This window comes from Anabrus simplex, chromosome 12 (genome assembly GCF_040414725.1).
Source record: "Anabrus simplex isolate iqAnaSimp1 chromosome 12, ASM4041472v1, whole genome shotgun sequence".
NCBI classification, from domain to species: domain Eukaryota; kingdom Metazoa; phylum Arthropoda; class Insecta; order Orthoptera; family Tettigoniidae; genus Anabrus; species Anabrus simplex.
This window is the reverse complement of record NC_090276.1, coordinates 101,244,570-101,258,982: the sequence shown is the minus strand read 5'-3', so window position 1 is coordinate 101,258,982 and position 14,413 is coordinate 101,244,570.

The window sequence follows — 14,413 nt, the reverse complement described above, 5'->3', positions numbered from 1 at the left end:
AAAAACTAAATTAGTGGAGTCACTTTTTCTGGGTTCCATATGTAAACCGTAATGTTACAGAGGTCCACCTTGAAGTGGGCATAACAGAACACATTGCGGAAAATACGGGCCTACTCAGGTTGACTGGCTGCTTGTACAGAGTCCTTATGTGTGGAAAATTACGTCTGAAGTGGTTGAGTAAGTGTTAGCAATTATTGTTTGGGATTATTTGTTATATCCATTTTCAATGGTTTGTGTGGTAAGAACAAAATATCTTGAGTTACTTCCAGGGTTTGATGACCAATTATTATTATTATTATTATTATTATTATTATTATTATTATTATTATTATTATTATTATTATTATTATTATTATTACTTTATATTTAACAGTCTTCGGAAGTTTTTCTATTCCGCACCTTTCAGAATCCTTTGTTGATTACCAAGATGACATTTCCTCTGATAATGAATCACCGATTACATATACATGACTGAATGTACAGCGTAGCAATTGGCTATGTATAATAATTATTTGTGTGCAATATAAAGCACATTGTAATAATAATAATAATAATAATAATAATAATAATAATAATAATAATAATAATAATAATAATAATAATAATAATAATAATAATAATAAGCGAAAGACGAACAAATGCCAGAATGTAAAGTGAGGCTTATCGTGGTCCCTAGTTGGCCGATTAGCGAAGTTGAATGAATGAATGAATGAATAATAATAATAATAATAATAATAATAATAATAATAATAATAATAATAATAATAATAATAATAATAATAATAATAATAATAATAATAATATTTGTCCAACCCTTGTCCTGCTTCTCTACGGGGTCGGGTGTGAGCTGAGGGGAATCTGTCGTGCATGGTTTTTATGACCGGATGCCCTTCCTGACGTCAACCTCATCACAGCAGTTAGAGACATGAAATGAATGACGTGATATGTGGCACTAGGAAGGGAGAGGGTCAAACCTGGTTTCGGCACGTAGCCTACTCCCGTCGAATAGCAGCATGGGGTCTGCTCAAGGCTTAACGTCGCCATCCGACGGACGAAGCACCATCAACAGTGACTCCATACGAGCACTGCGGAGAGTCCAGGCTTTTGGTAGGAAATCAAGTGTTTTCGTCTCCTATCGTGCCGGCCAACGATGTGTCAGATGTTATCGGTCACGTTAAGATAAGGTGAGTGCTCCACCAAGCTGGCCATTGGATGACAGTGATATCACTATGAGCGACTCGTGGACGCCGCCAACAGACGTATTGTGTTTTAGGACGAAATACCGCCCGCTAACACAAACAACAATCTAATGAGAGATTAAATGCTGTTGACCAAGATTTCATACTGTGTAATAGTTTAGCTTCCGGAACAAATTACTGACCTGTTTTCCTTGGGCTACGTTGAAACAATCACTTCACTATTTCTGTCGAGGCTTTCAATGTTAATTTCTCTTGGAGCCTTATATTTTCGTCTTTAGCTACAGCTGTTCGATCAAACAGTGAATTTTCTGTACATTTTAATTCTACTAGGTCCTTTTCAGTTTCTTTGATCCATCTGGGTTTTACGGAAGAAGACCTTATCCTTGTTTCTCGCACAGTAGTTGCTGTACGTCGCGCTGACACAGGAAGCGGCCGTGGCCTTAATTAAGGTACAGCCTGCTGTGAAAATGGGAAACCACAGAAAACCATTTTCAGGGCTGCCGACAGTGGGGTTCGAACCTACTATCTCCCGAATACTGGATTCAGTTTTCTTATAGAATGTTCCATTCTTGATGCTTATTAACGCATTATCCCGAAATTTTGGTCTTCTGTTCCTTTCTTTTAGCTCGAGTTTCTCCATTTGGCCTTTGAAATTCATGATTAGAGTTTTAGTTTAATCACTGTTTTTTAATGTTTAATTTTGGGCCCACATGAAAGAGATTTCTTGTTGTTTGTGTCTTTTGTTCGTTGGAAGGCCAACTCAAGTTTATTTGCTCTGCATTCCACAATCCATTGTCGGATAATTATTGATTTCTTTTACTCTTTTGTTTGTTTGTTTATAAGAGTGAAGAACATTGCTCTAAACATGACAAGTCAAAACTGATGGCCAACTTACAGGGTGAGGTCACTGATCCAACATCGAGCTGCAAACCTGACCAAGCTGAAGAGAGTTGTGGTCCAGCTCCGTTCAGTTTCTTCTTTGAATTAGTTCGATTTTTGCGCCAAGATATGAATTAGCTTCACAACTCCCTTATTTTGCAACAGATGGCGGCAGCGCAGAGGGTTTATCTTTCAAACGGATTGTTGACTATACTCTCCGACTTGTCGTATTCTTGGTTTGTTTTGAAAGAAGCAGCACCGTGCATCTTAGCACAGCCCTTGTGCCTTATAAAAGCGTTTTTAAACGCTGACCTCTCCCTCTTTTGCAAGGTGCTGCATCAACTGTACATTACGGATTCAAGGTAAACGCCTAGTTTAGTTGTTACTGTTCTCCATCGTTTAGTATGGCTGTGAGACCTCAACTCAGCAAGTTAATGACAAAAATAGACTCATTCCTTCGAGATGGGGTGTTGGTGGAGTGCTGGACGGACGAATGCTTCAATAATGGACAAAACAAGCATCACTCCCGTGTGAGTGAGTACTTCCTTGGCAGTAGAACAGATGAAGAAGAGCAAGTAAGCCGACAAAGATCGCTGACCGACCTTTCAGATTACATTGAGAAAAGGCGAAGACCGTTCTGGATGGACGAGTCTCAATTAAGGTTGCAACATGGAAATGATAAATTAATGATGGGAACTGCTAATGACGGTTGAAGATGAAAAGCCACTCAGTAGGTACTATTTCCATGCATTCATATTCCGTGCGTGTTGAACTGAAGGCCTGTATAACAACAATAATAAACATGTAGAAATGCTACTGGCTTTACGTCGCACCGACACAGATAGGTCTTATGGCAACGATGGGATAGGAAAGGCCTAGGAGTTGGAAGGAAGCGATCGTGGTCTTAATTAAGATACTTGACTTACTTGACTTATTTCCTGTATCTCCTAAGTGGAGCATAGGGCATCAACGAACTTCCGCCACCGGACTCTGTTCTGCGCCATCGTCCTGATCTCTGTCCAGGTCTTTCCTCCTTTCTCCATCCCTTCTGCTATTACACTCCTCCTCCATGTGTTTCTTCGTCTGCCTCTTCTCCTGCTACCTTGTGGGTTCCATTCCAGGCCTTGTCTTGCTATGTTGTCTTTATCTCGCCGTAATGTATGCCCGATCCACTTCCATTTCCTACGACGCATCTCAATATCAATGGGTGTTTGACGGGTTTTTTTCCACAGTTCTTCATTGGAGATTACTTGTGGCCGCCATATCCTCAGGATATTCCTCAAACTTCTGTTCACAAATGTTTGAAGTCTGCTAATCAGGTGTTTGTTAGTCTTCCATGTTTTACACCCATAGAGCAGTACTGACTTGACATTCGTATTGAAGATGCGTAGTTTGGTGTAGGTGTTAAGTTCCTTAGATTTACAGATTGGTCTCAGCATTGCAAATGCTCCTTTAGCCTTATCCTCTATAGTTCCTCCTTCAGGGGTGACTATACTTCCCAGGTAGCAAAACTGGTTGACTTGTTCGATCTCTTGGTTTCCTAAAAATAATAGTGCCTTGTTTCGGTTATTATAATGCATCTCCTTGGTTTTCTTTCCATTTATCTTCAATCCCACCTCTGAAGCTTCGGTTTTCAAATCATTCAGCTTTGGTTCCATATCCTTAAAACTGTTGGCTAGCAAACACAAGTCCTCCAACCTGCCTGTCAGTCCCCATTGAATTCCTCTTCAGCGATTCGTTGCCTTCTTCATCATAAGATCCAGCACCATCAGAAATAGTATTGGTGACAGCAAACATTCTTGCTTAACCCCTGTGTTTACTGGGATGGGCTCAGACAACATCCCCTGATGTAAAACTTGGCATGTGTAGTTCTCATACATTTCTTGGGTTATCTTTATAATTTTCTTTGGAATCCCAAATTCTTTCATGGCTTTCCACATCTTCTTCCTCATTACATTATCAAATGCCTTTTCAAAGTCTACAAATAGCAGATACAGTGACGACTGCAGCTCCGTGGATTGTTCTATAATTATGCACAGTGTGTTGATCTAGTCTGTACAGGCGTAACCTTCTCTAAATCCTGCTTGTTCTTTTCTCAGCCTTGAGTTAACTCGCTTTTTGATCCTTTCTAAAATTATTCGTGAGAGTACCTTACTTGGTATCGAAAGGAGGGTAATCCCTCTCCAGTTATCACATTCCAATAAATCTCCTTTCTTCGGAAGCTTAATCAACAATCCTTTCTTCCAATCTGTGGGGATCTTCTCTTCTTTCCAAATCTTCTTGATAAGTGGGAACAGAATCTCGACTGAAGTACCCACGTCCACTTTCAAGGCCTCCGGTGAGATATTGTCCATACCTGCCGCTTTGCCATTCTTTAGTTGTTTAATGGCCCTTTAGATCTCTGTTCTTGATGGCGGTTCTGTACTGATAGCAACATCTTCCTGCTCTTCTACGGTCATCACCTCTGTCTCTTCTTCCTCGATTGTTTCACGATTCAAGATCTCCAGAAAGTGTTCTCTCCATCTTTCTAGCTGTTCTTTTTGTGCGGACAATAATCTCCCATCTTTGGCTTTCACTGGCTTGTCAGATCTAGAAAACTTTCCTGTTAGTCTCTTGGTAATGTGGTAGAGGGTCTTACTATCATTGTATTGTACTGCCGTCTCAGCTTGTGTTGCAAGATTATTGATAAATGCTCGTTTGTCACGTCAAAATCTCCTCTTCACTATTTTGTTAAGTTCATTAAAGTCAGTTCTAGCTTGTGCCTTCTCTTCTTGTGTTCTTGCGGTATTGAGTCTTTTCTTACATTCCTTCCTTTGATTCACGGCTTCCCATGTCTCAGAAGTAATCCATTCCTCTCTTCCTTTCTCCCTTTTGCCTAAGACCTTTTCACAGCTATTAATGTAGGTACTCTCTATGCTCTTCCAATTATGTTCAATATCCTGTCCTTCTTCCTCTCTTAGCTGTTGGAATCGGTTACCGGTACTCAATTCTAGTGAAAAATTTTGTTGCACCTTCAGTTTATCCCAGTTATACTTTATCCTCCTCTTTTGATGAATGTGCCTAGTACTTGCAATCTTCAGTCGGAGCGTAGCTACTACTAAGTGATGGTCACTTCCCACATCTGCCCCCCTCTTGTTCCTCACGTCCAAAAGGGAGGTTCGCCATGTCTTGCTGATAGTGAAATGGTCGATCTGATTCTCCGTTCTATGGTCGGGAAACCCACGTCACTTTATGGCAATTCTTATGAGGTAAGATAGTGCCTCCTATCACCAACCTGTGGTTACTACAAAATTCAATAAGTCTTTCACCATTCTCATTGCTATTACCTATACCATGTTTTCCCATTATATTTTCTACTCCTTGGTTACATTGCCAACTTTCGCATTCAGGGCTCCCATCACGACCATTATATCCCTTTTCTTTGCCTTTAACAGGGTTCGATGTAACTGACCATAAAATTGCTCTTTTTCTTCTTCTTCTTCTCCTGCCTCTGTTGGTGCATAACACTGCACCACTGTAATTGGTCTTACTCTTGATGCAAATCGAGCTACTAGAATCCTTTCTGAGACTGGGTACCATTCTATCAAACTCTTCCTTGTCTTTTGAGTGATCAGTAATCCAACACCCTCTCTATGTTCTTCTTCTCTTCCTGAGTACAGCAGTGTGTCCCCTTCCTGGGTTTTATCTCACCAAACCCAGTCCATCTCGTCTCACTCAAGCCTAATATGTCCAACCTGTATCGCTTCATCTCCCTAGATACTTCAGCCAATCTTCCTGCCTGCCACATTGTCTGTACATTCCACATTCCAATTCTCGTGTCCGATTTCATGCTAAAAGTCAAATCCTTTTATCCATCCGGCTTCTATTCGTTGATGTTTCTGTAATGGGTTAATCTCGGGCGAGTAGGTTATTGGCCTTCAGCACCCAAAGCCTGGTGAAGAACCTGCCTTCTAAGTAGCCAGGCCTACTGATTTTCTGTCGGGGTTTCTTCCCTTAGCCTTTGAAGTTCCCACTTCTGACTACAAGGCAGCAGTTCCTATTCTATTTTCCCCGCATAGGAGGGCTGCTTCGTCCGTCAGTACCACCGTTCCGAAGTCCATCTTCTCAGCCTTCACCGTAACCCTGGCAAGGGACCCTTACATGGGACTACCAGCCGGGCCAGCTGGACCATGTTACTCGCCCTTTGTCCTGACTTGTGACAGGCAGAAACATTGGGCCCAAGATACAGCCCCTGCATTTCCCTGGCGTGAAAATGGGAAACCACGGAAAACCATCTTCAGGGCTGACGACAGTAGGGTGTCGTGATACTGGCGATTACTACTTACTCAGTTGGCGGTTTGGGAGATGTGATACAATGGGCCTGGCTGAAGAAATCTGAAGTCCTCTGCTTCCTTAATTGCTGTTTAATGCCTTCGGCTGGATTGTTTATTACAATGTGTACAACAACTCTTGACTTGGTGACTTGGCGTACGCTATCCCTGACCCACGCTGGGTTGATCTGACCAGAAGACCACTTTCGGGGCGCACGACCTCACCCGACCTTCTCGAAGGGTGTAGAAACTTTCAACTACGTTGGAGCTTAAATCCACCCATCAGAGGGCTCTTCCAACGTGACTTGTATCTTCTAGAAGGGGAACTACGCCCTTGTTTTACAGGTATGTGGACGTGACTAACCATTGTTTGACCGAGCCACGTCACCCTCTGCTCGGGTCCTTCCTTCAGAAACAATGCTATTTCCCATATTCTGATTCTATTAAAAATTCTAGAAATTCTAATATTAATTCTACAGTGAATTCTCCTCTAGTAATATGTGAACGCTGATTGCGTGTCCGCTATCACACTATATGTATGTACACTCTCCTATAAGCAGCCTAGTTATGATTCAGCAACACCATTCCTCCGACATTCCTGGCCACAGGTTCGATCCTCGGAAGAAGTGGCTGTCCTGAGTTTGAATCCGGGACGGACACCACAGCGGTTCGAACCACTATCTCCCGAATGCAAGCTGATAGCAACTCGCTCGGTCCCGCAGAGATAATGACGAATAGGAAGATAACATCCATCGTGACTTTTGCGACTTTGCATGATGAGAAATGGAGAGCTCTCAGAAAACTTACCGCGGTGTCTATTAGCGACTTGTAATAATAATAATTTTTAAAATCCACGGCCTGTTTCCAGTCATTGTACTGCGTCAGGAATGGAATGAATGAAGCCCCATCTAGCGGCGTGGACAGGAATTGGCCGGCTGCCGACGCCTGTAGCACTCATCTGGGGCAGTGATTAATGAATGAGATGATATTGGAGAGTCTTTCTGGAATGAATTATGACAGGGAAAACCGGAGAAAAACCTGTCCCGCCTCCGCTTTGTCCAGCACAAATCTCACAGGCAGTGACCGGGATTTGAACCACGGAACCCGGCGGTCAGAGGCCGCCTTAGCCATGGAGGCACCTTTAATAATAATAATAATAAGAAGAAGAAGAAGAATTTCTATAGAAAAAGCAAATTTATGACAACTATAAAAGATGCTCCAGAATTTCTAATAACAGAAATTGGTCAAATAAGGAATATAAAGAAATTCAGAAACAATTCGAGAGAATGGTATGGGAAAATCCGCTGTAAAAGAATGGATACACAAGATGGAAAGAGGATATGGTGTTTGAGAGCGTGTGTATTCTGAAATTCTACTTGTTCCAAAACATTTCTCTTTTGTTCATTAGACAATTTCGTCTTCATAGAAGAGTTAGAATAATTGTATTTTCCGCTGTGGACATACTGAGGGTAAGCCAGCCACAATGCACCCCGTTAGATATGAACACGGACAGGAATATTGGCTGCTTGTTTGAATAGAAACAATGCGAATATTACGGAGAATTACAAGAGCTGCTTCCCCTCGACCAGACGTAAGTGATGTGGGAGCTTTGGCTAAATGTTTAGCGTGCTGCCCTTTGCTTAAGGTGGTCCCGGCCCCGTCACTATTTTAAGCTTCATTGGTTAATTCTCATGGCTAGGCAACCATCCTCTACATAACACTAATCACAGGGAAAAAATGGAAGGGATCCGACAGTTCGAAAAAATGAAGATATCGGCCAAAGGAAGACAAGGGCCGCGAAGGGCGTGAAAATGAAAGACTCCCTAGCCCTCGCAAATCTAATAGCGTCGGGGTCGGAAAAGAACAAGAGTTGACCAAGGGAGGTCGGATAGGATAGATGAAAGTGAGGAGCCTGGCACAAGTAAGTGGAAGCAATGCCAGGACTCAGCTGAGGGCCCCGTGGTCGCCAACCCACGCTCCAAAGTTCAGAGCCCCTGAGACCCCTTTTAGTCGCCCCTTACGACAGACGACGGGTGTTATTCCACCGCCCCTACCCACAGGGGGTTCATAGGGAGGGCCTCATCCTCATAGACGCGCAGGTTGCCCTCACAGGCCATCTGTGAGTTTACTAAACACATCTTTAGCAAATCCGTCCGTCCGGTCTATGGGCTTCATTTGTGTTTTATTCTCTGTGGAATTATCTGCCAGTGTTTCATGAGACAGTGATAGTTCAGCCAACATTGAGTAATCATAAAATCAAATCGTTAAATAATCACTCGAATAATTGCAGGCGTAGCTGTCACGGGACAGTAATATTCCCTGCTCACGTGCTGCTGACATTCCAGCGCTGAAGTTGTGGATTGCATGTTCGGCTTGAGAGCACATCAGCCTGACTCACCACTTCCTTCAAAGGCTCGTTGGATGAATGCTACTGGCGTTCGGTTCAGAGGGTCCCGGGTTCGATTCCCGGCCGGGTCGGGAATTTTAACTTTCATTGGTTAATTCCAACGGATCGGGGGGCGGGTGTTTGTGCTGTCTCCAACATCCCTGCAACTCACACAATACTATCCTGCACCACAATAACACGCAATTACGTACACATGGCAGATGCCGCCCCCCTCATCGGAGGGTCTGCCTTACAAGGGCTGCCACAGGAAAAGAAGACATTGTCAGTGGGAAGACCTAGCTACACTGGAGAGTGAAGTCCATGTGTCTTTAACAATTCTCTCGGCCGATGACCTTCGATGTTAGGTCCCATAAATCAAGAAGCAAAAGCTCCAAAAAACGCTCCTTCAAGACTAATGGCCTCAGCTACCGTGTGCCGCCATCTGGCTGTCTGCTCGTCAATTTCGACGTTCCGTTTTACTCTAGCCCCGCTAGATGGCAGGCAGAAACTCTCTTGGGCGTCTATGGCGGAGCTTTAATTAATTTTTTCAGGTGAACACCAAATGTGTGACCGGAGATCTTCTACATGCCGACATCGTACGACATGGAGTGCGAATGGACATTTTCCCCCCTTCAAAAATCCGACAACTTCCGCCGGGTTTGAATCCGCTGTCTTGGGATTCAGAGGCCCACACTCTACCACTGATCCACAGAGGTAGCTGAGTAACCTATGAGCTCATATGGCAACCGTTCTTGATACAATGCCCTTCTACAATACAACACCAGTCAAGATCTGGAGGATTAAAAAGCAGACAGATGGCATGATCACGTCAGAATACCTGCGATGCGCTTCTTGTTAAATGTTCATGAAAACATTGAGGGCAGACGAGTTATCTCACCTGTTTATAACAAATGTAACCGTCCTATACTTATTATTATTATTATTATTATTATTATTATTATTATTATTATTATTGTTACGGAGTATTGTGGATGCGCAGAGGTGAAAGAAGGTGCTGGGGTGAACAGGTCTCCAAATGCGAAATTAAAGTTAAGATAAAATTTAACAAGGTTATATTTTCTTTTCAAAATCAAGAAATGACAAGAATAACAGGAACACAATTGAAAATCAACAAGTTAAGAAGGTACAATTACAGTTTTTACAGAATTTGGGCTTCGAGCCCCGGACTCACAATTCTTGGACAATTAGCCCAACTTTACTCATACAAGATTTGACGAAGGGGCAGAAAACCCCAATAATGCCCAGGAGCACTTGCTCACAATTACACAGAAAAGCCTCCTCGAGGCACGCAGAAACAAATTTTTAGAAAGAGCAACTCGCTCTCAAAGTTCAAGCCTATCAAAGGCCACACCAAACTCCGCGTTCATGCTGTCCTCCAAGGACATATACACAGGGGTAAAAATACCCAACCTACTGAGGCCTATTCAGTGAAAAAAAAAAACAGAAATATTACATGGCCTCCGCAGTACCAACTTGAGAGGAGGCGAAACTGCACTCCAAATACACCTTATTTAAAACCTACTTGGCGCTAGGCCTCTAATGCAAGGGCTAATCCCATACTAAAGAGGTGACTTATAGAAGGAGACAATTTACATTACGTTAAGGAAGAAACGGTTGTGAAAATAAGTTCACCTCAACGCAATATGAGTGGGAGCTCGAGAGGGTTAAGCACTCTCTATCCCAATATGTAGTTTAAAAAGATAGAATTGATACCAAATGTCTTTACATTTTAGGGGAAAGTTACATGGTAAAAAGGCTTCGGACCTGCCCCGAGAGTTAAACTGCTGAGCTAGCAAGAAAATAAGTTATTAAACGGCCATTACCTGGTGGTTGAACTGCTGCCCGAAGAAAGAGGCGCTTCCCGCCCCCTGCTACGTACTTTACACACTGATAGATGTTACTGAAGTGGCGCGGAGACCCGAAAATCAGCAGTTTATATACCCTCGCGGAACATTCGAGGCCTTTCCTCAATGAGAACACCCGCCCACAAGAATTTTATTGGTCAACAACGAAAACCCCTACACTAGATGAAGAAGAAACACATTATTGGTGGAAAATTAATTACAGAAATTCCTTATTGGTCAAATTCAAAACTGGCGGAAAGAAAGGGTTAATATTGCCAACTTAAGCAATGACTGAAAGAAATTTAACAAAGAACAAACTTATGAATTCAAAATTTCTCCAAAAACACAGTTCTTTCACTTCGCACTAGGGTGCATAATTGTAGTCCTTCAGTAGTGCCATCTGGAAGTGAATGTCCACACTTCTTACTACTGGCAAAACAAAAATACATCGAAAACGACCCAGTTCAGAAACTTCAAAATTTACAAGTAGGAACATCTTCTGCGAAACTTGAGAATTAATATGGAAGATAAAGTTCAGGCTTCCTCCAGTAGAGGAGTTTTAACTGGCGCAAAGTTTGAATTAGCGGCGTGGAGGTGTACCACCCGGTACAGACCTCCCCCCCCCCCAAAAAGTTCCTCCAAGGGGTAGCACAGAGGAATATAAACTTTTGTTTCAAAATAAGGTCCAAGTTATGATGTTGGTATAGAAGTTAATTGCGGAAGTATTTACCAACAAGTTTTCTTAAAATGATTGGATCCAGTTTCAAAATTCTTTGGTTACTATTGATGCAATGTCTTTGTGCTTGTAGAAGTTGAATTCAGAAGGAAAAACCTTTAATTCTTGAAAGCCGAGAAAAATTTTCTAAGTCCACCAGATATTGTCGTTGAATTCAAAAATAGTAGTAATGCTGATATTAAATGTCCATGTAGCTGATTAAATATATATTCAAGGTTGATTAAGTTGGACGGCCAGGCCGGCCGCTGCTGCTTGTGTCCAGAGGAGGCCGCTCGGACCCCTCAAGTACCCTGAGATACCGCTCGCCCGCACTATGAGAGGAGTAGTGGAGTTGAAGCACGCCGCGCCCGTGGCGAACATACAGGTCGCGGGCGAGTTGCAGGTTGTGCGCCGCACATCAGCCTTGGCCGGGAGGAGGACTCCGGCTCGCCGTACACTGGTTGGCCTCACAGGAGAGGGGCGGGCCCTTACCCCGTCTCCGTGGCGGTACGGCGTCGCGCTGCTGCGGGGGAACTGAAACATTAAAGCTCGGCGGCAGAATTTTGTTGGACCAGATGATTTTAGGGTACATTCATTGTGGTGGAACTGAGGGGCCAGCGGCGTGGAGATATTTATTTCATTCAAAAGCCACTGTGTGTTGTTGAGCAGGAGACGGGAGCGTGGTAATGGCCATGGCAAGGACAGGATGGCAGTTTAACTGGTCGGGGAAGGTTTACAAAAATGTTTACATACAGGGAAACAGATTCCAAGGGCAGAAGGCCTTAAAAGTGAAACCCCTCGAACAAAAATATAACCTTCATATTTCTTTCAAAATTATATGAAGCAAGTTAGCACAGAAATTACACCGGTTTCACCTGTGACAGGTGAACCCTAAATATCCTCTCGGTGGCTGGATTGCTTAGCAATAAAGTAACGGGTGTAATGAAATCGAGAATAGTACACGGCCCATGAAATCTGGGGGCAAGCTTGCCCGCGGGAACAAAATTCTTGACCATCACCTGGTCACCTACCTTCAAATGGGTGGGTCTCCGTCCACGATCATATCTTTCCCTAACCTTTTCATGAGACACTTTAAGATTGGCTTTAGCCTTCTTCCAAAGATCTTTAATGTTATCTGGATTTATTGTCTCAGGTAGAATGTCACTCAGAGACCAGAGGTTAGAGAGCGGCGTGTTGGGAACAAACTTGAACATCAGCGAAGTTGGAGTAAATTTATGGGATTCATGAACAGCCGAGTTCAAAGCAAAAGCTAACCAATGCAGAGACGTGTCCCACCTAGAATGATCTTCATGATGATAGGCAATAAGGGCCGACCTAAGATTACGATTAACTCTTTCAGCAAGAGATGGTTGGGGATAATAAGCAGAAGTAGTCACATGAGATATGGACAGATCAAAACAGAATTTACGAAATAGATTAGATGTGAAAGCCTTGGCATTGTCAGACACAATATATTGACACGGACCAAAAGAAACAAAGATTGAATTTAAACAAGTAATAGCAGCCAGCTTAGTCGGAAATAACCAGGAAAATCTTGTAAAACCATCTACACATACAAAGATGAACTTGTTGGCATTTCCCTTTGACTGGGGGAAGGGTCCTACATAATCAATATACAGGCGTTCCATTGGGCGCGACGCTTGATGAGAAGACAAAAGGCCTACCTTGGTAGACATGGTGGGTTTACTAAGCAAGCAGGATTTACAAGCCTTTACTAGTTCACGAATTTCACCGTCCATACCTTTCCAGATGAACCTTTCACGAATCTTTTCCCGAGTTTTAAAGATGCCTAGATGCCCCCTAATGGGGTCTCATGATAGTACTTGAAGATCATAGGTACAAGAACAGCTGGAACGACAACTTTCATCATCTTATCATGCCTCGAAGGGCAACATAAAACTCCATTCGTCAGTACATAAGGGACGACATGTTCCCCAGAAGAAAGGGTTTCCATTATCGGAGCCAGCGTCGGATCTTCACGTTTGTATTTCTCAATGTCCCTAAAGAGCATGGGAGCATCTGTGAAGATGGCATTAACCTCAGATAGCATGGAATCGGGAGGTGATGAACTATCGACCGGTTCATGGGTCTCGACGTCGTTGGAAAACATACGGCTGAGTCCGTCTGCAACAACATTTTCAGTACCTCTGATATGCCTAACGTCAAATTGGAATGCCGAAATTCGGATAGCCCACCGGGCTATACGACCAGTACGACGCGGCCTACCTAAGACCCAGCTTAGGGCTTGATTATCCGTCTCCAAGTCGAATTTGACATGTTCCAGATAGAGACGGAACTTTTCTAAGGCAAATAAAACTGCCAAACCTTCGAGCTCATAGATGGAATACTTGGCTTCTTGAGCCGATAGAGCCCTAGATGCATAGGCGATGGGTCGCCTCCCTAGTTCAGTCTCTTGAAGAAGGACTGCAGCTACCGCCGACGACGGCGCGTCGGTTTGGACGATGTAAGATGTTTAGACTCTTCAGCTAGGGGAATTTGATTATAGGCCTGATTCAAATCCAAGATGGTGAAGAACTTAGCTTTACGAAACCATGAAAAACAAGAATGAAGGTCAGGAAGGGGCACAGATTGTAACACCACCTTCCGATTGAGAGCCCTATAGTCAATGACCGGCCTGAAGCCACCTTGGGGTTTCGGGACTAGAAAGATAGGTGAAGAATACGCTGACTTAGAGGGTCGAATAATACCATCCTTTAACATTTGATCAATGATTTCTTTCAGAGCCTTTATTTTAGGTGGAGAGAGCCTATATGGTGGAAAACGGACAGGAATCGAATCCGTGACCTCAATTTTGTATTCAATAAGGTCAGTAACACCAAGAGTATCAGAGAACACCTCTGGAAACGACTGACACAACTTACGAATACTATCAGCCTGCTCCTCAGGTAGATGTCTAAGGTCTAACAACATCTCATCCTAGGTAGGCGAAATAGATGAACATGATGCAGAATTACATTTCAATAAGGGGATTTTACAACTGGAAGCAAATTTGAAAGTGCACGACCTACTCTGAAGAT